The following is a 26,544-nucleotide window of genomic DNA, read 5'->3' on the forward strand; positions in this document are numbered from 1 at the left end:
TTCGAACTTAGGATTCAGAAGACAGAACTCAGGACTCTGTGATCACAATATAGAATTCAGGACTCAGAAATCGGAACTCAGTAATCAATGCGGAATTCAGAACTCAGAAATCACAAGTCAGAATTCAGAACTCAGAACTCTTAATTCAGAACTCAGAAATTAGAACTCCAAATTCAGTATTCGAAATTGAGCACTCAGAATGTACAGCTTCAAACTCAAATCTCAGAATGCAGATATCAGAATACGGAACTCAGAATTCCCAAACTCGAATTCTGAATTCAGAATTCACAGCTTAGTGTTCAGAACTCAGAACGCAGAACTCAGAATTTCCAATTCAGAACTCAGCCCTTAGAACGTAGTACTCAGAACTCAGATGTTACAATTCAGACTTTAGAATGTAGCACTCAGAAATCAGAATCTGAATGCAGAACTCAGAATTCTAAATTCAGAACGCAGAGTTCAGAAATTAGAGCTCAGTATTCAGAACCACAATTCCCAACCCGGAACTCAAAACTCAAAAATCAGAACTCAGTGTTGAGAACTAGAAACTCAGAATGCAGCATGCAGAATGCAGAACGAAGAATCCGTATTCAGAATCAGATTTCGCAACCCTCAATTCAGACCTCAGACATCAAAACGCAGAATTCAGAGATCCGGACTCAGAATTCAGAAGTTAGAACTCAGAACTCAGATTTTGGAACTCAGAAGGCAGGTTTCAAAACTCAGCAATCAGAAGTCTGAATTCAGAACTTATAATTTAGAACTCAGAACTCAGCTTTCAGAGCTCATAATACAGATCTCAGTGCTCAGAATTCTGAAGTCAGAACTCAGAACTCAGTATTCAATGCAGAATTCAGAATTCAAAGCTCATCATTTCGAACTTAGGATTCAGAAGTCAGAACTCAGAACTCTGTGATCACAATTCAGAATTCAGGACTCAGAAATCGGAACTCAGTAATCAATGCGGAATTCAGAACTCAGAAATCACAAGTCAGAATTCAGAACTCAGAACTCTTAATTCAGAACTCAGAAATTAGAACTCCAAATTCAGTATTCGAAATTGAGCACTCAGAATGTACAGCTTCAAACTCAAATCTCAGAATGCAGATATCAGAATACAGAACTCAGAATTCCCAAACTCGAATTCTGAATTCAGAATTCACAGCTTAGTGTTCAGAACTCAGAACGCAGAACTCAGAATTTCCAATTCAGAACTCAGCCCTTAGAACGTAGTACTCAGAACTCAGATGTTACAATTCAGACTTTAGAATGTAGCACTCAGAAATCAGAATCTGAATGCAGAACTCAGAATTCTAAATTCAGAACGCAGAGTTCAGAAATTAGAGCTCAGTATTCAGAACCACAATTCCCAACCCGGAACTCAAAACTCAAAAATCAGAACTCAGTGTTGAGAACTAGAAACTCAGAACTCAGAATGCAGAATGCAGAACGAAGAATCCGTATTCAGAATCAGATTTCGCAACCCTCAATTCAGACCTCAGACATCAAAACGCAGAATTCAGAGATCCGGACTCAGAATTCAGAAGTTAGAACTCAGAACTCAGATTTTGGAACTCAGAAGGCAGGTTTCAAAACTCAGCAATCAGAAGTCTGAATTCAGAACTTATAATTTAGAACTCAGAACTCAGCTTTCAGAGCTCATAATACAGATCTCAGTGCTCAGAATTCTGAAGTCAGAACTCAGAACTCAGTATTCAATGCAGAATTCAGAACTCAAAGCTCATCATTTCGAACTTAGGATTCAGAAGACAGAACTCAGGACTCTGTGATCACAATATAGAATTCAGGACTCAGAAATCGGAACTCAGTAATCAATGCGGAATTCAGAACTCAGAAATCACAAGTCAGAATTCAGAACTCAGAACTCTTAATTCAGAACTCAGAAATTAGAACTCCAAATTCAGTATTCGAAATTGAGCACTCAGAATGTACAGCTTCAAACTCAAATCTCAGAATGCAGATATCAGAATACGGAACTCAGAATTCCCAAACTCGAATTCTGAATTCAGAATTCACAGCTTAGTGTTCAGAACTCAGAACGCAGAACTCAGAATTTCCAATTCAGAACTCAGCCCTTAGAACGTAGTACTCAGAACTCAGATGTTACAATTCAGACTTTAGAATGTAGCACTCAGAAATCAGAATCTGAATGCAGAACTCAGAATTCTAAATTCAGAACGCAGAGTTCAGAAATTAGAGCTCAGTATTCAGAACCACAATTCCCAACCCGGAACTCAAAACTCAAAAATCAGAACTCAGTGTTGAGAACTAGAAACTCAGAACTCAGACTGCAGAATGCAGAACGAAGAATCCGTATTCAGAATCAGATTTCGCAACCCTCAATTCAGACCTCAGACATCAAAACGCAGAATTCAGAGATCCGGACTCAGAATTCAGAAGTTAGAACTCAGAACTCAGATTTTGGAACTCAGAAGGCAGGTTTCAAAACTCAGCAATCAGAAGTCTGAATTCAGAACTTATAATTTAGAACTCAGAACTCAGCTTTCAGAGCTCATAATACAGATCTCAGTGCTCAGAATTCTGAAGTCAGAACTCAGAACTCAGTATTCAATGCAGAATTCAGAATTCAAAGCTCATCATTTCGAACTTAGGATTCAGAAGTCAGAACTCAGAACTCTGTGATCACAATTCAGAATTCAGGACTCAGAAATCGGAACTCAGTAATCAATGCGGAATTCAGAACTCAGAAATCACAAGTCAGAATTCAGAACTCAGAACTCTTAATTCAGAACTCAGAAATTAGAACTCCAAATTCAGTATTCGAAATTGAGCACTCAGAATGTACAGCTTCAAACTCAAATCTCAGAATGCAGATATCAGAATACAGAACTCAGAATTCCCAAACTCGAATTCTGAATTCAGAATTCACAGCTTAGTGTTCAGAACTCAGAACGCAGAACTCAGAATTTCCAATTCAGAACTCAGCCCTTAGAACGTAGTACTCAGAACTCAGATGTTACAATTCAGACTTTAGAATGTAGCACTCAGAAATCAGAATCTGAATGCAGAACTCAGAATTCTAAATTCAGAACGCAGAGTTCAGAAATTAGAGCTCAGTATTCAGAACCACAATTCCCAACCCGGAACTCAAAACTCAAAAATCAGAACTCAGTGTTGAGAACTAGAAACTCAGAACTCAGAATGCAGAATGCAGAACGAAGAATCCGTATTCAGAATCAGATTTCGCAACCCTCAATTCAGACCTCAGACATCAAAACGCAGAATTCAGAGATCCGGACTCAGAATTCAGAAGTTAGAACTCAGAACTCAGATTTTGGAACTCAGAAGGCAGGTTTCAAAACTCAGCAATCAGAAGTCTGAATTCAGAACTTATAATTTAGAACTCAGAACTCAGCTTTCAGAGCTCATAATACAGATCTCAGTGCTCAGAATTCTGAAGTCAGAACTCAGAACTCAGTATTCAATGCAGAATTCAGAACTCAAAGCTCATCATTTCGAACTTAGGATTCAGAAGACAGAACTCAGAACTCTGTGATCACAATTCAGAATTCAGGACTCAGAAATCGGAACTCAGTAATCAATGCGGAATTCAGAACTCAGAAATCACAAGTCAGAATTCAGAACTCAGAACTCTTAATTCAGAACTCAGAAATTAGAACTCCAAATTCAGTATTCGAAATTGAGCACTCAGAATGTACAGCTTCAAACTCAAATCTCACAATGCAGATATCAGAATACAGAACTCAGAATTCCCAAACTCGAATTCTGAATTCAGAATTCACAGCTTAGTGTTCAGAACTCAGAACGCAGAACTCAGAATTTCCAATTCAGAACTCAGCCCTTAGAACGTAGTACTCAGAACTCAGATGTTACAATTCAGAATTTAGAATGTAGCACTCAGAAATCAGAATCTGAATGCAGAACTCAGAATTCTAAATTCAGAACGCAGAGTTCAGAAATTAGAGCTCAGTATTCAGAACCACAATTCCCAACCCGGAACTCAAAACTCAAAAATCAGAACTCAGTGTTGAGAACTAGAAACTCAGAACTCAGAATGCAGAATGCAGAACGAAGAATCTGTATTCAGAATCAGATTTCGCAACCCTCAATTCAGACCTCAGACATCAAAACGCAGAATTCAGAGATCCGGACTCAGAATTCAGAAGTTAGAACTCAGAACTCAGATTTTGGAACTCAGAAGGCAGGTTTCAAAACTCAGCAATCAGAAGTCTGAATTCAGAACTTATAATTTAGAACTCAGAACTCAGCTTTCAGAGCTCATAATACAGATCTCAGTGCTCAGAATTCTGAAGTCAGAACTCAGAACTCAGTATTCAATACAGAATTCAGAACTCAAAGCTCATCATTTCGAACTTCGGATTCAGAAGACAGAACTCAGAACTCTGTGATCACAATTCAGAATTCAGGACTCAGAAATCGGAACTCAGTAATCAATGCGGAATTCAGAACTCAGAAATCACAAGTCAGAATTCAGAACTCAGAACTCTTAATTCAGAACTCAGAAATTAGAACTCCAAATTCAGTATTCGAAATTGAGCACTCAGAATGTACAGCTTCAAACTCAAATCTCAGAATTCAGAAGTTAGAACTCAGAACTCAGATTTTGGAACTCAGAAGGCAGGTTTCAAAACTCAGCAATCAGAAGTCTGAATTCAGAACTTATAATTTAGAACTCAGAACTCAGCTTTCAGAGCTCATAATACAGATCTCAGTGCTCAGAATTCTGAAGTCAGAACTCAGAACTCAGTATTCAATGCAGAATTCAGAACTCAAAGCCCATCATTTCGAACTTCGGATTCAGAAGACAGAACTCAGAACTCTGTGATCACAATTCAGAATTCAGGACTCAGAAATCGGAACTCAGTAATCAATGCGGAATTCAGAACTCAGAAATCACAAGTCAGAATTCAGAACTCAGAACTCTTAATTCAGAACTCAGAAATTAGAACTCCAAATTCAGTATTCGAAATTGAGCACTCAGAATGTACAGCTTCAAACTCAAATCTCAGAATGCAGATATCAGAATACAGAACTCAGAATTCCCAAACTCGAATTCTGAATTCAGAATTCACAGCTTAGTGTTCAGAACTCAGAACGCAGAACTCAGAATTTCCAATTCAGAACTCAGCCCTTAGAACGTAGTACTCAGAACTCAGATGTTACAATTCAGAATTTAGAATGTAGCACTCAGAAATCAGAATCTGAATGCAGAACTCAGAATTCTAAATTCAGAACGCAGAGTTCAGAAATTAGAGCTCAGTATTCAGAACCACAATTCCCAACCCGGAACTCAAAACTCAAAAATCAGAACTCAGTGTTGAGAACTAGAAACTCAGAACTCAGAATGCAGAATGCAGAACGAAGAATCCGTATTCAGAATCAGATTTCGCAACCCTCAATTCAGACCTCAGACATCAAAACGCAGAATTCAGAGATCCGGACTCAGAATTCAGAAGTTAGAACTCAGAACTCAGATTTTGGAACTCAGAAGGCAGGTTTCAAAACTCAGCAATCAGAAGTCTGAATTCAGAACTTATAATTTAGAACTCAGAACTCAGCTTTCAAAGCTCATAATACAGATCTCAGTGCTCAGAATTCTGAAGTCAGAACTCAGAACTCAGTATTCAATGCAGAATTCAGAACTCAAAGCTCATCATTTCGAACTTAGGATTCAGAAGACAGAACTCAGAACTCTGTGATCACAATTCAGAATTCAGGACTCAGAAATCGGAACTCAGTAATCAATGCGGAATTCAGAACTCAGAAATCACAAGTCAGAATTCAGAACTCAGAACTCTTAATTCAGAACTCAGAAATTAGAACTCCAAATTCAGTATTCGAAATTGAGCACTCAGAATGTACAGCTTCAAACTCAAATCTCAGAATGCAGATATCAGAATACAGAACTCAGAATTCCCAAACTCGAATTCTGAATTCAGTATTCACAGCTTAGTGTTCAGAACTCAGAACGCAGAACTCAGAATTTCCAATTCAGAACTCAGCCCTTAGAACGTATACTCAGAACTCAGATGTTACAATTCAGACTTTAGAATGTAGCACTCAGAAATCAGAATCTGAATGCAGAACTCAGAATTCTAAATTCAGAACGCAGAGTTCAGAAATTAGAGCTCAGTATTCAGAACCACAATTCCCAACCCGGAACTCAAAACTCAAAAATCAGAACTCAGTTTTGAGAACTAGAATCTCAGAACTCAGAATGCAGAATGCAGAACGAAGAATCCGTATTCAGAATCAGATTTCGCAACCCTCAATTCAGACCTCAGACATCAAAACGCAGAATTCAGAGATCCGGACTCAGAATTCAGAAGTTAGAACTCAGAACTCAGATTTTGGAACTCAGAAGGCAGGTTTCAAAACTCAGCAATCAGAAGTCTGAATTCAGAACTTATAATTTAGAACTCAGAACTCAGCTTTCAGAGCTCATAATACAGATCTCAGTGCTCAGAATTCTGAAGTCAGAACTCAGAACTCAGTATTCAATGCAGAATTCAGAACTCAAAGCTCATCATTTCGAACTTCGGATTCAGAAGACAGAACTCAGAACTCTGTGATCACAATTCAGAATTCAGGACTCAGAAATTGGAACTCAGTAATCAATGCGGAATTCAGAACTCAGAAATCACAAGTCAGAATTCAGAACTCAGAACTCTTAATTCAGAACTCAGAAATTAGAACTCCAAATTCAGTATTCGAAATTGAGCACTCAGAATGTACAGCTTCAAACTCAAATCTCAGAATTCAGAAGTTAGAACTCAGAACTCAGATTTTGGAACTCAGAAGGCAGGTTTCAAAACTCAGCAATCAGAAGTCTGAATTCAGAACTTATAATTTAGAACTCAGAACTCAGCTTTCAGAGCTCATAATACAGATCTCAGTGCTCAGAATTCTGAAGTCAGAACTCAGAACTCAGTATTCAATGCAGAATTCAGAACTCAAAGCTCATCATTTCGAACTTAGGATTCAGAAGACAGAACTCAGAACTCTGTGATCACAATATAGAATTCAGGACTCAGAAATCGGAACTCAGTAATCAATGCGGAATTCAGAACTCAGAAATCACAAGTCAGAATTCAGAACTCAGAACTCTTAATTCAGAACTCAGAAATTAGAACTACAAATTCAGTATTCGAAATTGAGCACTCAGAATGTACAGCTTCAAACTCAAATCTCAGAATGCAGATATCAGAATACAGAACTCAGAATTCCCAAACTCGAATTCTGAATTCAGAATTCACAGCTTAGTGTTCAGAACTCAGAACGCAGAACTCAGAATTTCCAATTCAGAACTCAGCCCTTAGAACGTAGTACTCAGAACTCAGATGTTACAATTCAGACTTTAGAATGTAGCACTCAGAAATCAGAATCTGAATGCAGAACTCAGAATTCTAAATTCAGAACGCAGAGTTCAGAAATTAGAGCTCAGTATTCAGAACCACAATTCCCAACCCGGAACTCAAAATTCAAAAATCAGAACTCAGTGTTGAGAACTAGAATCTCAGAACTCAGAATGCAGAATGCAGAACGAAGAATCCGTATTCAGAATCAGATTTCGCAACCCTCAATTCAGACCTCAGACATCAAAACGCAGAATTCAGAGATCCGGACTCAGAATTCAGAAGTTAGAACTCAGAACTCAGATTTTGGAACTCAGAAGGCAGGTTTCAAAACTCAGCAATCAGAAGTCTGAATTCAGAACTTATAATTTAGAACTCAGAACTCAGCTTTCAGAGCTCATAATACAGATCTCAGTGCTCAGAATTCTGAAGTCAGAACTCAGAACTCAGTATTCAATGCAGAATTCAGAACTCAAAGCTCATCATTTCGAACTTCGGATTCAGAAGACAGAACTCAGAACTCTGTGATCACAATTCAGAATTCAGGACTCAGAAATCGGAACTCAGTAATCAATGCGGAATTCAGAACTCAGAAATCACAAGTCAGAATTCAGAACTCAGAACTCTTAATTCAGAACTCAGAAATTAGAACTCCAAATTCAGTATTCGAAATTGAGCACTCAGAATGTACAGCTTCAAACTCAAATCTCAGAATGCAGATATCAGAATACGGAACTCAGAATTCCCAAACTCGAATTCTGAATTCAGAATTCACAGCTTAGTGTTCAGAACTCAGAACGCAGAACTCAGAATTTCCAATTCAGAACTCAGCCCTTAGAACGTAGTACTCAGAACTCAGATGTTACAATTCAGAATTTAGAATGTAGCACTCAGAAATCAGAATCTGAATGCAGAACTCAGAATTCTAAATTCAGAACGCAGAGTTCAGAAATTAGAGCTCAGTATTCAGAACCACAATTCCCAACCCGGAACTCAAAACTCAAAAATCAGAACTCAGTTTTGAGAACTAGAATCTCAGAACTCAGAATGCAGAATGCAGAACGAAGAATCCGTATTCAGAATCAGATTTCGCAACCCTCAATTCAGACCTCAGACATCAAAACGCAGAATTCAGAGATCCGGACTCAGAATTCAGAAGTTAGAACTCAGAACTCAGATTTTGGAACTCAGAAGGCAGGTTTCAAAACTCAGCAATCAGAAGTCTGAATTCAGAACTTATAATTTAGAACTCAGAACTCAGCTTTCAGAGCTCATAATACAGATCTCAGTGCTCAGAATTCTGAAGTCAGAACTCAGAACTCAGTATTCAATGCAGAATTCAGAACTCAAAGCTCATCATTTCGAACTTCTGATTCAGAAGACAGAACTCAGAACTCTGTGATCACAATTCAGAATTCAGGACTCAGAAATTGGAACTCAGTAATCAATGCGGAATTCAGAACTCAGAAATCACAAGTCAGAATTCAGAACTCAGAACTCTTAATTCAGAACTCAGAAATTAGAACTCCAAATTCAGTATTCGAAATTGAGCACTCAGAATGTACAGCTTCAAACTCAAATCTCAGAATTCAGAAGTTAGAACTCAGAACTCAGATTTTGGAACTCAGAAGGCAGGTTTCACAACTCAGCAATCAGAAGTCTGAATTCAGAACTTATAATTTAGAACTCAGAACTCAGCTTTCAGAGCTCATAATACAGATCTCAGTGCTCAGAATTCTGAAGTCAGAACTCAGAACTCAGTATTCAATGCAGAATTCAGAACTCAAAGCCCATCATTTCGAACTTAGGATTCAGAAGACAGAACTCAGAACTCTGTGATCACAATATAGAATTCAGGACTCAGAAATCGGAACTCAGTAATCAATGCGGAATTCAGAACTCAGAAATCACAAGTCAGAATTCAGAACTCAGAACTCTTAATTCAGAACTCAGAAATTAGAACTCCAAATTCAGTATTCGAAATTGAGCACTCAGAATGTACAGCTTCAAACTCAAATCTCAGAATGCAGATATCAGAATACAGAACTCAGAATTCCCAAACTCGAATTCTGAATTCAGAATTCACAGCTTAGTGTTCAGAACTCAGAACGCAGAACTCAGAATTTCCAATTCAGAACTCAGCCCTTAGAACGTAGTACTCAGAACTCAGATGTTACAATTCAGACTTTAGAATGTAGCACTCAGAAATCAGAATCTGAATGCAGAACTCAGAATTCTAAATTCAGAACGCAGAGTTCAGAAATTAGAGCTCAGTATTCAGAACCACAATTCCCAACCCGGAACTCAAAATTCAAAAATCAGAACTCAGTGTTGAGAACTAGAAACTCAGAATGCAGCATGCAGAATGCAGAACGAAGAATCCGTATTCAGAATCAGATTTCGCAACCCTCAATTCAGACCTCAGACATCAAAACGCAGAATTCAGAGATCCGGACTCAGAATTCAGAAGTTAGAACTCAGAACTCAGATTTTGGAACTCAGAAGGCAGGTTTCAAAACTCAGCAATCAGAAGTCTGAATTCAGAACTTATAATTTAGAACTCAGAACTCAGCTTTCAGAGCTCATAATACAGATCTCAGTGCTCAGAATTCTGAAGTCAGAACTCAGAACTCAGTATTCAATGCAGAATTCAGAACTCAAAGCCCATCATTTCGAACTTAGGATTCAGAAGACAGAACTCAGAACTCTGTGATCACAATATAGAATTCAGGACTCAGAAATCGGAACTCAGTAATCAATGCGGAATTCAGAACTCAGAAATCACAAGTCAGAATTCAGAACTCAGAACTCTTAATTCAGAACTCAGAAATTAGAACTCCAAATTCAGTATTCGAAATTGAGCACTCAGAATGTACAGCTTCAAACTCAAATCTCAGAATGCAGATATCAGAATACAGAACTCAGAATTCCCAAACTCGAATTCTGAATTCAGAATTCACAGCTTAGTGTTCAGAACTCAGAACGCAGAACTCAGAATTTCCAATTCAGAACTCAGCCCTTAGAACGTAGTACTCAGAACTCAGATGTTACAATTCAGACTTTAGAATGTAGCACTCAGAAATCAGAATCTGAATGCAGAACTCAGAATTCTAAATTCAGAACGCAGAGTTCAGAAATTAGAGCTCAGTATTCAGAACCACAATTCCCAACCCGGAACTCAAAATTCAAAAATCAGAACTCAGTGTTGAGAACTAGAAACTCAGAATGCAGCATGCAGAATGCAGAACGAAGAATCCGTATTCAGAATCAGATTTCGCAACCCTCAATTCAGACCTCAGACATCAAAACGCAGAATTCAGAGATCCGGACTCAGAATTCAGAAGTTAGAACTCAGAACTCAGATTTTGGAACTCAGAAGGCAGGTTTCAAAACTCAGCAATCAGAAGTCTGAATTCAGAACTTATAATTTAGAACTCAGAACTCAGCTTTCAGAGCTCATAATACAGATCTCAGTGCTCAGAATTCTGAAGTCAGAACTCAGAACTCAGTATTCAATGCAGAATTCAGAACTCAAAGCTCATCATTTCGAACTTCGGATTCAGAAGACAGAACTCAGAACTCTGTGATCACAATTCAGAATTCAGGACTCAGAAATTGGAACTCAGTAATCAATGCGGAATTCAGAACTCAGAAATCACAAGTCAGAATTCAGAACTCAGAACTCTTAATTCAGAACTCAGAAATTAGAACTCCAAATTCAGTATTCGAAATTGAGCACTCAGAATGTACAGCTTCAAACTCAAATCTCAGAATGCAGATATCAGAATACAGAACTCAGAATTCCCAAACTCGAATTCTGAATTCAGAATTCACAGCTTAGTGTTCAGAACTCAGAACGCAGAACTCAGAATTTCCAATTCAGAACTCAGCCCTTAGAACGTAGTACTCAGAACTCAGATGTTACAATTCAGACTTTAGAATGTAGCACTCAGAAATCAGAATCTGAATGCAGAACTCAGAATTCTAAATTCAGAACGCAGAGTTCAGAAATTAGAGCTCAGTATTCAGAACCACAATTCCCAACCCGGAACTCAAAACTCAAAAATCAGAACTCAGTGTTGAGAACTAGAAACTCAGAACTCAGAATGCAGAATGCAGAACGAAGAATCCGTATTCAGAATCAGATTTCGCAACCCTCAATTCAGACCTCAGACATCAAAACGCAGAATTCAGAGATCCGGACTCAGAATTCAGAAGTTAGAACTCAGAACTCAGATTTTGGAACTCAGAAGGCAGGTTTCAAAACTCAGCAATCAGAAGTCTGAATTCAGAACTTATAATTTAGAATTCAGAACTCAGCTTTCAGAGCTCATAATACAGATCTCAGTGCTCAGAATTCTGAAGTCAGAACTCAGAACTCAGTATTCAATGCAGAATTCAGAACTCAAAGCTCATCATTTCGAACTTCTGATTCAGAAGACAGAACTCAGAACTCTGTGATCACAATTCAGAATTCAGGACTCAGAAATTGGAACTCAGTAATCAATGCGGAATTCAGAACTCAGAAATCACAAGTCAGAATTCAGAACTCAGAACTCTTAATTCAGAACTCAGAAATTAGAACTCCAAATTCAGTATTCGAAATTGAGCACTCAGAATGTACAGCTTCAAACTCAAATCTCAGAATTCAGAAGTTAGAACTCAGAACTCAGATTTTGGAACTCAGAAGGCAGGTTTCAAAACTCAGCAATCAGAAGTCTGAATTCAGAACTTATAATTTAGAACTCAGAACTCAGCTTTCAGAGCTCATAATACAGATCTCAGTGCTCAGAATTCTGAAGTCAGAACTCAGAACTCAGTATTCAATGCAGAATTCAGAACTCAAAGCCCATCATTTCGAACTTAGGATTCAGAAGACAGAACTCAGAACTCTGTGATCACAATATAGAATTCAGGACTCAGAAATCGGAACTCAGTAATCAATGCGGAATTCAGAACTCAGAAATCACAAGTCAGAATTCAGAACTCAGAACTCTTAATTCAGAACTCAGAAATTAGAACTCCAAATTCAGTATTCGAAATTGAGCACTCAGAATGTACAGCTTCAAACTCAAATCTCAGAATGCAGATATCAGAATACAGAACTCAGAATTCCCAAACTCGAATTCTGAATTCAGAATTCACAGCTTAGTGTTCAGAACTCAGAACGCAGAACTCAGAATTTCCAATTCAGAACTCAGCCCTTAGAACGTAGTACTCAGAACTCAGATGTTACAATTCAGACTTTAGAATGTAGCACTCAGAAATCAGAATCTGAATGCAGAACTCAGAATTCTAAATTCAGAACGCAGAGTTCAGAAATTAGAGCTCAGTATTCAGAACCACAATTCCCAACCCGGAACTCAAAATTCAAAAATCAGAACTCAGTGTTGAGAACTAGAAACTCAGAACTCAGAATGCAGAATGCAGAACGAAGAATCCGTATTCAGAATCAGATTTCGCAACCCTCAATTCAGACCTCAGACATCAAAACGCAGAATTCAGAGATCCGGACTCAGAATTCAGAAGTTAGAACTCAGAACTCAGATTTTGGAACTCAGAAGGCAGGTTTCAAAACTCAGCAATCAGAAGTCTGAATTCAGAACTTATAATTTAGAACTCAGAACTCAGCTTTCAGAGCTCATAATACAGATCTCAGTGCTCAGAATTCTGAAGTCAGAACTCAGAACTCAGTATTCAATGCAGAATTCAGAACTCAAAGCTCATCATTTCGAACTTCGGATTCAGAAGACAGAACTCAGAACTCTGTGATCACAATTCAGAATTCAGGACTCAGAAATCGGAACTCAGTAATCAATGCGGAATTCAGAACTCAGAAATCACAAGTCAGAATTCAGAACTCAGAACTCTTAATTCAGAACTCAGAAATTAGAACTCCAAATTCAGTATTCGAAATTGAGCACTCAGAATGTACAGCTTCAAACTCAAATCTCAGAATGCAGATATCAGAATACGGAACTCAGAATTCCCAAACTCGAATTCTGAATTCAGAATTCACAGCTTAGTGTTCAGAACTCAGAACGCAGAACTCAGAATTTCCAATTCAGAACTCAGCCCTTAGAACGTAGTACTCAGAACTCAGATGTTACAATTCAGACTTTAGAATGTAGCACTCAGAAATCAGAATCTGAATGCAGAACTCAGAATTCTAAATTCAGAACGCAGAGTTCAGAAATTAGAGCTCAGTATTCAGAACCACAATTCCCAACCCGGAACTCAAAACTCAAAAATCAGAACTCAGTGTTGAGAACTAGAAACTCAGAACTCAGAATGCAGCATGCAGAATGCAGAACGAAGAATCCGTATTCAGAATCAGATTTCGCAACCCTCAATTCAGACCTCAGACATCAAAACGCAGAATTCAGAGATCCGGACTCAGAATTCAGAAGTTAGAACTCAGAACTCAGATTTTGGAACTCAGAAGGCAGGTTTCAAAACTCAGCAATCAGAAGTCTGAATTCAGAACTTATAATTTAGAACTCAGAACTCAGCTTTCAGAGCTCATAATACAGATCTCAGTGCTCAGAATTCTGAAGTCAGAACTCAGAACTCAGTATTCAATGCAGAATTCAGAACTCAAAGCTCATCATTTCGAACTTAGGATTCAGAAGACAGAACTCAGAACTCTGTGATCACAATTCAGAATTCAGGACTCAGAAATTGGAACTCAGTAATCAATGCGGAATTCAGAACTCAGAAATCACAAGTCAGAATTCAGAACTCAGAACTCTTAATTCAGAACACAGAAATTAGAACTCCAAATTCAGTATTCGAAATTGAGCACTCAGAATGTACAGCTTCAAACTCAAATCTCAGAATGCAGATATCAGAATACAGAACTCAGAATTCCCAAACTCGAATTCTGAATTCAGAATTCACAGCTTAGTGTTCAGAACTCAGAACGCAGAACTCAGAATTTCCAATTCAGAACTCAGCCCTTAGAACGTAGTACTCAGAACTCAGATGTTACAATTCAGACTTTAGAATGTAGCACTCAGAAATCAGAATCTGAATGCAGAACTCAGAATTCTACATTCAGAACGCAGAGTTCAGAAATTAGAGCTCAGTATTCAGAACCACAATTCCCAACCCGGAACTCAAAACTCAAAAATCAGAACTCAGTGTTGAGAACTAGAAACTCAGAACTCAGAATGCAGAATGCAGAACGAAGAATCCGTATTCAGAATCAGATTTCGCAACCCTCAATTCAGACCTCAGACATCAAAACGCAGAATTCAGAGATCCGGACTCAGAATTCAGAAGTTAGAACTCAGAACTCAGATTTTGGAACTCAGAAGGCAGGTTTCAAAACTCAGCAATCAGAAGTCTGAATTCAGAACTTATAATTTAGAACTCAGAACTCAGCTTTCAGAGCTCATAATACAGATCTCAGTGCTCAGAATTCTGAAGTCAGAACTCAGAACTCAGTATTCAATACAGAATTCAGAACTCAAAGCTCATCATTTCGAACTTCGGATTCAGAAGACAGAACTCAGAACTCTGTGATCACAATTCAGAATTCAGGACTCAGAAATCGGAACTCAGTAATCAATGCGGAATTCAGAACTCAGAAAAAACAAGTCAGAATTCAGAACTCAGAACTCTTAATTCAGAACTCAGAAATTAGAACTCCAAATTCAGTATTCGAAATTGAGCACTCAGAATGTACAGCTTCAAACTCAAATCTCAGAATTCAGAAGTTAGAACTCAGAACTCAGATTTTGGAACTCAGAAGGCAGGTTTCAAAACTCAGCAATCAGAAGTCTGAATTCAGAACTTATAATTTAGAACTCAGAACTCAGCTTTCAGAGCTCATAATACAGATCTCAGTGCTCAGAATTTTGAAGTCAGAACTCAGAACTCAGTATTCAATGCAGAATTCAGAACTCAAAGCTCATCATTTCGAACTTAGGATTCAGAAGACAGAACTCAGAACTCTGTGATCACAATTCAGAATTCAGGACTCAGAAATCGGAACTCAGTAATCAATGCGGAATTCAGAACTCAGAAATCACAAGTCAGAATTCAGAACTCAGAACTCTTAATTCAGAACTCAGAAATTAGAACTCCAAATTCAGTATTCGAAATTGAGCACTCAGAATGTACAGCTTCAAACTCAAATCTCAGAATGCAGATATCAGAATACAGAACTCAGAATTCCCAAACTCGAATTCTGAATTCAGAATTCACAGCTTAGTGTTCAGAACTCAGAACGCAGAACTCAGAATTTCCAATTCAGAACTCAGCCCTTAGAACGTAGTACTCAGAACTCAGATGTTACAATTCAGACTTTAGAATGTAGCACTCAGAAATCAGAATCTGAATGCAGAACTCAGAATTCTAAATTCAGAACGCAGAGTTCAGAAATTAGAGCTCAGTATTCAGAACCACAATTCCCAACCCGGAACTCAAAGCTCAAAAATCAGAACTCAGTGTTGAGAACTAGAAACTCAGAACTCAGACTGCAGAATGCAGAACGAAGAATCCGTATTCAGAATCAGATTTCGCAACCCTCAATTCAGACATCAGACATCAAAATGCAGAATTCAGAGATCCGGACTCAGAATTCAGAAGTTAGAACTCAGAACTCAGATTTTGGAACTCAGAAGGCAGGTTTCAAAACTCAGCAATCAGAAGTCTGAATTCAGAACTTATAATTTAGAACTCAGAACTCAGCTTTCAGAGCTCATAATACAGATCTCAGTGCTCAGAATTCTGAAGTCAGAACTCAGAACTCAGTATTCAATGCAGAAGGCAGGTTTCAAAACTCATCATTTCGAACTTAGGATTCAGAAGACAGAACTCAGAACTCTGTGATCACAATATAGAATTCAGGACTCAGAAATCGGAACTCAGTAATCAATGCGGAATTCAGAACTCAGAAATCACAAGTCAGAATTCAGAACTCAGAACTCTTAATTCAGAACTCAGAAATTAGAACTCCAAATTCAGTATTTGAAATTGAGCACTCAGAATGTACAGCTTCAAACTCAAATCTCAGAATGCAGATATCAGAATACAGAACTCAGAATTCCCAAACTCGAATTCTGAATTCAGAATTCACAGCTTAGTGTTCAGAACTCAGAACGCAGAACTCAGAATTTCCAATTCAGAACTCAGCCCTTAGAACGTAGTACTCAGAACTCAGATGTTACAATTCAGAATTTAGAATGTAGCACTCAGAAATCAGAATCTGAATGCAGAACTCAGAATTCTAAATTCAGAACGCAGAGTTCAGAAATTAGAGCTCAGTATTCAGAACCACAATTCCCAACCCGGAACTCAAAACTCAAAAATCAGAACTCAGTGTTGAGAACTAGAAACTCAGAACTCAGAATGCAGACTGCAGAACGAAGAATCCGTATTCAGAATCAGATTTCGCAACCCTCAATTCAGACCTCAGACATCAAAACGCAGAATTCAGAGATCCGGACTCAGAATTCAGAAGTTAGAACTCAGAACTCAGATTTTGGAACTCAGAAGGCAGGTTTCAAAACTCAGCAATCAGAAGTCTGAATTCAGAACTTATAATTTAGAACTCAGAACTCAGCTTTCAGAGCTCATAATACAGATCTCAGTGCTCAGAATTCTGAAGTCAGAACTCAGAACTCAGTATTCAATACAGAATTCAGAACTCAAAGCTCATCATTTCGAACTTCGGATTCAGAAGACAGAACTCAGAACTCTGTGATCACAATTCAGAATTCAGGACTCAGAAATCGCAACTCAGAAATCAATGCGGAATTCAGAACTCAGAAATCACAAGTCAGAATTCAGAACTCAGAACTCTTAATTCAGAACTCAGAAATTAGAACTCCAAATTCAGTATTCGAAATTGAGCACTCAGAATGTACAGCTTCAAACTCAAATCTCAGAATTCAGAAGTTAGAACTCAGAACTCAGATTTTGGAACTCAGGAGGCAGGTTTCAAAACTCAGCAATCAGAAGTCTGAATTCAGAACTTATATTTTAGAACTCAGAACTCAGCTTTCAGAGCTCATAATACAGATCTCAGTGCTCAGAATTCTGAAGTCAGAACTCAGAACTCAGTATTCAATGCAGAATTCAGAACTCAAAGCTCATCATTTCGAACTTCGGATTCAGAAGACAGAACTCAGAACTCTGTGATCACAATTCAGAATTCAGGACTCAGAAATCGCAACTCAGTAATCAATGCGGAATTCAGAACTCAGAAATCACAAGTCAGAATTCAGAACTCAGAACTCTTAATTCAGAACTCAGAAATTAGAACTCCAAATTCAGTATTCGAAATTGAGCACTCAGAATGTACAGCTTCAAACTCAAATCTCAGAATGCAGATATCAGAATACAGAACTCAGAATTCCCAAACTCGAATTCTGAATTCAGAATTCACAGCTTAGTGTTCAGAACTCAGAACGCAGAACTCAGAATTTCCAATTCAGAACTCAGCCCTTAGAACGTAGTACTCAGAACTCAGATGTTACAATTCAGAATTTAGAATGTAGCACTCAGAAATCAGAATCTGAATGCAGAACTCAGAATTCTAAATTCAGAACGCAGAGTTCAGAAATTAGAGCTCAGTATTCAGAACCACAATTCCCAACCCGGAACTCAAAACTCAAAAATCAGAACTCAGTGTTGAGAACTAGAAACTCAGAACTCAGAATGCAGCATGCAGAATGCAGAACGAAGAATCCGTATTCAGAATCAGATTTCGCAACCCTCAATTCAGACCTCAGACATCAAAACGCAGAATTCAGAGATCCGGACTCAGAATTCAGAAGTTAGAACTCAGAACTCAGATTTTGGAACTCAGAAGGCAGGTTTCAAAACTCAGCAATCAGAAGTCTGAATTCAGAACTTATAATTTAGAACTCAGAACTCAGCTTTCAGAGCTCATAATACAGATCTCAGTGCTCAGAATTCTGAAGTCAGAAATCAGAACTCAGTATTCAATACAGAATTCAGAACTCAAAGCTCATCATTTCGAACTTAGGATTCAGAAGACAGAACTCAGAACTCTGTGATCACAATTCAGAATTCAGGACTCAGAAATTGGAACTCAGTAATCAATGCGGAATTCAGAACTCAGAAATCACAAGTCAGAATTCAGAACTCAGAACTCTTAATTCAGAACTCAGAAATTAGAACTCCAAATTCAGTATTCGAAATTGAGCACTCAGAATGTACAGCTTCAAACTCAAATCTCAGAATGCAGATATCAGAATACAGAACTCAGAATTCCCAAACTCGAATTCTGAATTCAGAATTCACAGCTTAGTGTTCAGAACTCCGAACGCAGAACTCAGAATTTCCAATTCAGAACTCAGCCCTTAGAACGTAGTACTCAGAACTCAGATGTTACAATTCAGACTTTAGAATGTAGCACTCAGAAATCAGAATCTGAATGCAGAACTCAGAATTCTAAATTCAGAACGCAGAGTTCAGAAATTAGAGCTCAGTATTCAGAACCACAATTCCCAACCCGGAACTCAAAACTCAAAAATCAGAACTCAGTGTTGAGAACTAGAAACTCAGAACTCAGAATGCAGAATGCAGAACGAAGAATCCGTATTCAGAATCAGATTTCGCAACCCTCAATTCAGACCTCAGACATCAAAACGCAGAATTCAGAGATCCGGACTCAGAATTCAGAAGTTAGAACTCAGAACTCAGATTTTGGAACTCAGAAGGCAGGTTTCAAAACTCAGCAATCAGAAGTCTGAATTCAGAACTTATAATTTAGAACTCAGAACTCAGCTTTCAGAGCTCATAATACAGATCTCAGTGCTCAGAATTCTGAAGTCAGAACTCAGAACTCAGTATTCAATGCAGAATTCAGAACTCAAAGCTCATCATTTCGAACTTAGGATTCAGAAGACAGAACTCAGAACTCTGTGATCACAATTCAGAATTCAGGACTCAGAAATCGGAACTCAGTAATCAATGCGGAATTCAGAACTCAGAAATCACAAGTCAGAATTCAGAACTCAGAACTCTTAATTCAGAACTCAGAAATTAGAACTCCAAATTCAGTATTCGAAATTGAGCACTCAGAATGTACAGCTTCAAACTCAAATCTCAGAATTCAGAAGTTAGAACTCAGAACTCAGATTTTGGAACTCAGAAGGCAGGTTTCAAAACTCAGCAATCAGAAGTCTGAATTCAGAACTTATAATTTAGAACTCAGAACTCAGCTTTCAGAGCTCATAATACAGATCTCAGTGCTCAGAATTTTGAAGTCAGAACTCAGAACTCAGTATTCAATGCAGAATTCAGAACTCAAAGCTCATCATTTCGAACTTAGGATTCAGAAGACAGAACTCAGAACTCTGTGATCACAATTCAGAATTCAGGACTCAGAAATCGGAACTCAGTAATCAATGCGGAATTCAGAACTCAGAAATCACAAGTCAGAATTCAGAACTCAGAACTCTTAATTCAGAACTCAGAAATTAGAACTCCAAATTCAGTATTCGAAATTGAGCACTCAGAATGTACAGCTTCAAACTCAAATCTCAGAATGCAGATATCAGAATACAGAACTCAGAATTCCCAAACTCGAATTCTGAATTCAGAATTCACAGCTTAGTGTTCAGAACTCAGAACGCAGAACTCAGAATTTCCAATTCAGAACTCAGCCCTTAGAACGTAGTACTCAGAACTCAGATGTTACAATTCAGACTTTAGAATGTAGCACTCAGAAATCAGAATCTGAATGCAGAACTCAGAATTCTAAATTCAGAACGCAGAGTTCAGAAATTAGAGCTCAGTATTCAGAACCACAATTCCCAACCCGGAACTCAAAGCTCAAAAATCAGAACTCAGTGTTGAGAACTAGAAACTCAGAACTCAGACTGCAGAATGCAGAACGAAGAATCCGTATTCAGAATCAGATTTCGCAACCCTCAATTCAGACATCAGACATCAAAATGCAGAATTCAGAGATCCGGACTCAGAATTCAGAAGTTAGAACTCAGAACTCAGATTTTGGAACTCAGAAGGCAGGTTTCAAAACTCAGCAATCAGAAGTCTGAATTCAGAACTTATAATTTAGAACTCAGAACTCAGCTTTCAGAGCTCATAATACAGATCTCAGTGCTCAGAATTCTGAAGTCAGAACTCAGAACTCAGTATTCAATGCAGAAGGCAGGTTTCAAAACTCATCATTTCGAACTTAGGATTCAGAAGACAGAACTCAGAACTCTGTGATCACAATATAGAATTCAGGACTCAGAAATCGGAACTCAGTAATCAATGCGGAATTCAGAACTCAGAAATCACAAGTCAGAATTCAGAACTCAGAACTCTTAATTCAGAACTCAGAAATTAGAACTCCAAATTCAGTATTTGAAATTGAGCACTCAGAATGTACAGCTTCAAACTCAAATCTCAGAATGCAGATATCAGAATACAGAACTCAGAATTCCCAAACTCGAATTCTGAATTCAGAATTCACAGCTTAGTGTTCAGAACTCAGAACGCAGAACTCAGAATTTCCAATTCAGAACTCAGCCCTTAGAACGTAGTACTCAGAACTCAGATGTTACAATTCAGAATTTAGAATGTAGCACTCAGAAATCAGAATCTGAATGCAGAACTCAGAATTCTAAATTCAGAACGCAGAGTTCAGAAATTAGAGCTCAGTATTCAGAACCACAATTCCCAACCCGGAACTCAAAACTCAAAAATCAGAACTCAGTGTTGAGAACTAGAAACTCAGAACTCAGAATGCAGACTGCAGAACGAAGAATCCGTATTCAGAATCAGATTTCGCAACCCTCAATTCAGACCTCAGACATCAAAACGCAGAATTCAGAGATCCGGACTCAGAATTCAGAAGTTAGAACTCAGAACTCAGATTTTGGAACTCAGAAGGCAGGTTTCAAAACTCAGCAATCAGAAGTCTGAATTCAGAACTTATAATTTAGAACTCAGAACTCAGCTTTCAGAGCTCATAATACAGATCTCAGTGCTCAGAATTCTGAAGTCAGAACTCAGAACTCAGTATTCAATACAGAATTCAGAACTCAAAGCTCATCATTTCGAACTTCGGATTCAGAAGACAGAACTCAGAACTCTGTGATCACAATTCAGAATTCAGGACTCAGAAATCGCAACTCAGAAATCAATGCGGAATTCAGAACTCAGAAATCACAAGTCAGAATTCAGAACTCAGAACTCTTAATTCAGAACTCAGAAATTAGAACTCCAAATTCAGTATTCGAAATTGAGCACTCAGAATGTACAGCTTCAAACTCAAATCTCAGAATTCAGAAGTTAGAACTCAGAACTCAGATTTTGGAACTCAGGAGGCAGGTTTCAAAACTCAGCAATCAGAAGTCTGAATTCAGAACTTATATTTTAGAACTCAGAACTCAGCTTTCAGAGCTCATAATACAGATCTCAGTGCTCAGAATTCTGAAGTCAGAACTCAGAACTCAGTATTCAATGCAGAATTCAGAACTCAAAGCTCATCATTTCGAACTTCGGATTCAGAAGACAGAACTCAGAACTCTGTGATCACAATTCAGAATTCAGGACTCAGAAATCGCAACTCAGTAATCAATGCGGAATTCAGAACTCAGAAATCACAAGTCAGAATTCAGAACTCAGAACTCTTAATTCAGAACTCAGAAATTAGAACTCCAAATTCAGTATTCGAAATTGAGCACTCAGAATGTACAGCTTCAAACTCAAATCTCAGAATGCAGATATCAGAATACAGAACTCAGAATTCCCAAACTCGAATTCTGAATTCAGAATTCACAGCTTAGTGTTCAGAACTCAGAACGCAGAACTCAGAATTTCCAATTCAGAACTCAGCCCTTAGAACGTAGTACTCAGAACTCAGATGTTACAATTCAGAATTTAGAATGTAGCACTCAGAAATCAGAATCTGAATGCAGAACTCAGAATTCTAAATTCAGAACGCAGAGTTCAGAAATTAGAGCTCAGTATTCAGAACCACAATTCCCAACCCGGAACTCAAAACTCAAAAATCAGAACTCAGTGTTGAGAACTAGAAACTCAGAACTCAGAATGCAGCATGCAGAATGCAGAACGAAGAATCCGTATTCAGAATCAGATTTCGCAACCCTCAATTCAGACCTCAGACATCAAAACGCAGAATTCAGAGATCCGGACTCAGAATTCAGAAGTTAGAACTCAGAACTCAGATTTTGGAACTCAGAAGGCAGGTTTCAAAACTCAGCAATCAGAAGTCTGAATTCAGAACTTATAATTTAGAACTCAGAACTCAGCTTTCAGAGCTCATAATACAGATCTCAGTGCTCAGAATTCTGAAGTCAGAAATCAGAACTCAGTATTCAATACAGAATTCAGAACTCAAAGCTCATCATTTCGAACTTAGGATTCAGAAGACAGAACTCAGAACTCTGTGATCACAATTCAGAATTCAGGACTCAGAAATTGGAACTCAGTAATCAATGCGGAATTCAGAACTCAGAAATCACAAGTCAGAATTCAGAACTCAGAACTCTTAATTCAGAACTCAGAAATTAGAACTCCAAATTCAGTATTCGAAATTGAGCACTCAGAATGTACAGCTTCAAACTCAAATCTCAGAATGCAGATATCAGAATACAGAACTCAGAATTCCCAAACTCGAATTCTGAATTCAGAATTCACAGCTTAGTGTTCAGAACTCCGAACGCAGAACTCAGAATTTCCAATTCAGAACTCAGCCCTTAGAACGTAGTACTCAGAACTCAGATGTTACAATTCAGACTTTAGAATGTAGCACTCAGAAATCAGAATCTGAATGCAGAACTCAGAATTCTAAATTCAGAACGCAGAGTTCAGAAATTAGAGCTCAGTATTCAGAACCACAATTCCCAACCCGGAACTCAAAACTCAAAAATCAGAACTCAGTGTTGAGAACTAGAAACTCAGAACTCAGAATGCAGAATGCAGAACGAAGAATCCGTATTCAGAATCAGATTTCGCAACCCTCAATTCAGACCTCAGACATCAAAACGCAGAATTCAGAGATCCGGACTCAGAATTCAGAAGTTAGAACTCAGAACTCAGATTTTGGAACTCAGAAGGCAGGTTTCAAAACTCAGCAATCAGAAGTCTGAATTCAGAACTTATAATTTAGAACTCAGAACTCAGCTTTCAGAGCTCATAATACAGATCTCAGTGCTCAGAATTCTGAAGTCAGAACTCAGAACTCAGTATTCAATACAGAATTCAGAACTCAAAGCTCATCATTTCGAACTTAGGATTCAGAAGACAGAACTCAGAACTCTGTGATCACAATTCAGAATTCAGGACTCAGAAATTGGAACTCAGTAATCAATGCGTAATTCAGAACTCAGAAATCACAAGTCAGAATTCAGAACTCAGAACTCTTAATTCAGAACTCAGAAATTAGAACTCCAAATTCAGTATTCGAAATTGAGCACTCAGAATGTACAGCTTCAAACTCAAATCTCAGAATGCAGATATCAGAATACAGAACTCAGAATTCCCAAACTCGAATTCTGAATTCAGAATTCACAGCTTAGTGTTCAGAACTCAGAACGCAGAACTCAGAATTTCCAATTCAGAACTCAGCCCTTAGAACGTAGTACTCAGAACTCAGATGTTACAATTCAGACTTTAGAATGTAGCACTCAGAAATCAGAATCTGAATGCAGAACTCAGAATTCTAAATTCAGAACGCAGAGTTCAGAAATTAGAGCTCAGTATTCAGAACCACAATTCCCAACCCGGAACTCAAAACTCAAAAATCAGAACTCAGTGTTGAGAACTAGAAACTCAGAACTCAGAATGCAGAATGCAGAACGAAGAATCCGTATTCAGAATCAGATTTCGCAACCCTCAATTCAGACCTCAGACATCAAAACGCAGAATTCAGAGATCCGGACTCAGAATTCAGAAGTTAGAACTCAGAACTCAGATTTTGGAACTCAGAAGGCAGGTTTCAAAACTCAGCAATCAGAAGTCTGAATTCAGAACTTATAATTTAGAACTCAGAACTCAGCTTTCAGAGCTCATAATACAGATCTCAGTGCTCAGAATTCTGAAGTCAGAACTCAGAACTCAGTATTCAATGCAGAATTCAGAACTCAAAGCTCATCATTTCGAACTTCGGATTCAGAAGACAGAACTCAGAACTCTGTGATCACAATTCAGAATTCAGGACTCAGAAATCGCAACTCAGTAATCAATGCGGAATTGTGAACTCAGAAATCACAAGTCAGAATTCAGAACTCAGAACTCTTAATTCAGAACTCAGAAATTAGAACTCCAAATTCAGTATTCGAAATTGAGCACTCAGAATGTACAGCTTCAAACTCAAATCTCAGAATTCAGAAGTTAGAACTCAGAACTCAGATTTTGGAACTCAGAAGGCAGGTTTCAAAACTCAGCAATCAGAAGTCTGAATTCAGAACTTATAATTTAGAACTCAGAACTCAGCTTTCAGAGCTCATAATACAGATCTCAGTGCTCAGAATTCTGAAGTCAGAACTCAGAACTCAGTATTCAATGCAGAATTCAGAACTCAAAGCCCATCATTTCGAACTTAGGATTCAGAAGACAGAACTCAGAACTCTGTGATCACAATTCAGAATTCAGGACTCAGAAATCGGAACTCAGTAATCAATGCGGAATTCAGAACTCAGAAATCACAAGTCAGAATTCAGAACTCAGAACTCTTAATTCAGAACTCAGAAATTAGAACTCCAAATTCAGTATTCGAAATTGAGCACTCAGAATGTACAGCTTCGAACTCAAATCTCAGAATGCAGATATCAGAATACAGAACTCAGAATTCCCAAACTCGAATTCTGAATTCAGAATTCACAGCTTAGTGTTCAGAACTCAGAACGCAGAACTCAGAATTTCCAATTCAGAACTCAGCCCTTAGAACGTAGTACTCAGAACTCAGATGTTACAATTCAGAATTTAGAATGTAGCACTCAGAAATCAGAATCTGAATGCAGAACTCAGAATTCTAAATTCAGAACGCAGAGTTCAGAAATTAGAGCTCAGTATTCAGAACCACAATTCCCAACCTGGAACTCAAAACTCAAAAATCAGAACTCAGTGTTGAGAACTAGAAACTCAGAACTCAGAATGCAGAATGCAGAACGAAGAATCCGTATTCAGAATCAGATTTTGCAACCCTCAATTCAGACCTCAGACATCAAAACGCAGAATTCAGAGATCCGGACTCAGAATTCAGAAGTTAGAACTCAGAACTCAGATTTTGGAACTCAGAAGGCAGGTTTCAAAACTCAGCAATCAGAAGTCTGAATTCAGAACTTATAATTTAGAACTCAGAACTCAGCTTTCAGAGCTCATAATACAGATCTCAGTGCTCAGAATTCTGAAGTCAGAACTCAGAACTCAGTATTCAATGCAGAATTCAGAACTCAAAGCTCATCATTTCGAACTTCGGATTCAGAAGACAGAACTCAGAACTCTGTGATCACAATTCAGAATTCAGGACTCAGAAATTGGAACTCAGTAATCAATGCGGAATTCAGAACTCAGAAATCACAAGTCAGAATTCAGAACTCAGAACTCTTAATTCAGAACTCAGAAATTAGAACTCCAAATTCAGTATTCGAAATTGAGCACTCAGAATGTACAGCTTCAAACTCAAATCTCAGAATGCAGATATCAGAATACAGAACTCAGAATTCCCAAACTCGAATTCTGAATTCAGAATTCACAGCTTAGTGTTCAGAACTCAGAACGCAGAACTCAGAATTTCCAATTCAGAACTCAGCCCTTAGAACGTAGTACTCAGAACTCAGATGTTACAATTCAGACTTTAGAATGTAGCACTCAGAAATCAGAATCTGAATGCAGAACTCAGAATTCTAAATTCAGAACGCAGAGTTCAGAAATTAGAGCTCAGTATTCAGAACCACAATTCCCAACCCGGAACTCAAAACTCAAAAATCAGAACTCAGTGTTGAGAACTAGAAACTCAGAACTCAGAATGCAGAATGCAGAACGAAGAATCCGTATTCAGAATCAGATTTCGCAACCCTCAATTCAGACCTCAGACATCAAAACGCAGAATTCAGAGATCCGGACTCAGAATTCAGAAGTTAGAACTCAGAACTCAGATTTTGGAACTCAGAAGGCAGGTTTCAAAACTCAGCAATCAGAAGTCTGA

This window comes from Ochotona princeps, chromosome Y (assembly GCF_030435755.1).
Source record: "Ochotona princeps isolate mOchPri1 chromosome Y, mOchPri1.hap1, whole genome shotgun sequence".
In the NCBI taxonomy this organism is placed as follows: Eukaryota; Metazoa; Chordata; class Mammalia; order Lagomorpha; family Ochotonidae; genus Ochotona; species Ochotona princeps.